We start from the raw sequence: 1,221 nt of genomic DNA on the forward strand, positions 1-1,221 counted from the left end.
CGGTGATGCTATCCAACCATCTCATCCTGTCGTCTCCTCCTCCCACCTTCAGTCTTTCCCAGGCTCAGGGTCTTTTCCAATGAGTTGACTCTTCACATCAGGTGGCCGAACCAGTGGAGCTTCAGCTTCAGCATCAGTCCTTCCAGGGGGGAGGTGAGCAGGACCCAAAGTTCTGCCCTAAGCCACCTCCATAACCCAGAGTCCTGGAGGCTCTTGTCTACTCTTAGGTCCACCTAGAGCCACCTCCTCCAGGCAGCCTTCCCAGGCAGGGCACCCCCCACCCTCCTCAGCCCCCATCCTCACACTCATTTTCAGAGCAGAGTCTCAGACTTGTTGCAGGAGCCAGCGAACCTCTCGGATCCTCTCCTGTCTGTGAGACTGGGGAGAGACAGATTCCATGCTGGCACAAGCTCAAACTTAACCTCAGCGCAAAGGCTTAAAAACATGTGGCCTGGGCTCTGCTGGTGTGTTCGTTTCCAAGAGTTCAGGACAGGTCAGGGGCTGGGTCCTGCACCTGAACTGGGCAAAGATGAGCACCCCCACATTCCAGACCTGGCCTGCCTGGGGGGGTCTGCCAGTCTGGGGGCTGAGCAAGCTGGTTGCGCTGCCTGGGCCTTGCGGGATGGGCAGGATGCCGCTGGAGAGTGGGGTACCAGAGCTACAGACACAGAACAGCCCAGTTCGAAGTGGCCAGGGTCCCGGTGAGGGTGGAGTACAGATGGCAAATGAGGGGTCACTCCAGGTACCAAACACTGGGCTTCAAGCAGGGGAGGACACAGTCAGATCTGTGGTCTGGACACCCTCGGGGGAGGATGAGTTGGCGGGGCAGACCCCAGGGCCCCCACTGCTCCATCGCAGGCAGTAATGCAGCATAGCTGCGGTTGCTGCTCTGACCTGGCTGTCTCCCCACCTCGTCACTCAGGACTGCCTTGAGCCCTACGGGCTGTGAGCTGAGCACCCTCTGATCGAGGCGGCTCAGGGCATGCTTGCCCGAGCCTGCCCTGTTGCCCTCTGGGTCTAGAAGCCGCTGGATGCCTGGGGGCCTGGGATAGGGGCTTGGGCCCTCGGGGCGTCCAGTTGGAGACTGTGAGGCCTTATGATGGTGTGTAGCAGCCAGGGCCAAGTGAAGGCTACCTGAGCATGTCCTGGAAAGCCCAGAAGGCTTCCTGGAAGAGGCGGGGACACAGGCCAGGAAGGCCTAGGCCAGAGAACGCAGACAGT

Source organism: Bos indicus, chromosome 6 (genome assembly GCF_029378745.1).
Source record: "Bos indicus isolate NIAB-ARS_2022 breed Sahiwal x Tharparkar chromosome 6, NIAB-ARS_B.indTharparkar_mat_pri_1.0, whole genome shotgun sequence".
NCBI classification, from domain to species: Eukaryota; Metazoa; Chordata; class Mammalia; order Artiodactyla; family Bovidae; genus Bos; species Bos indicus.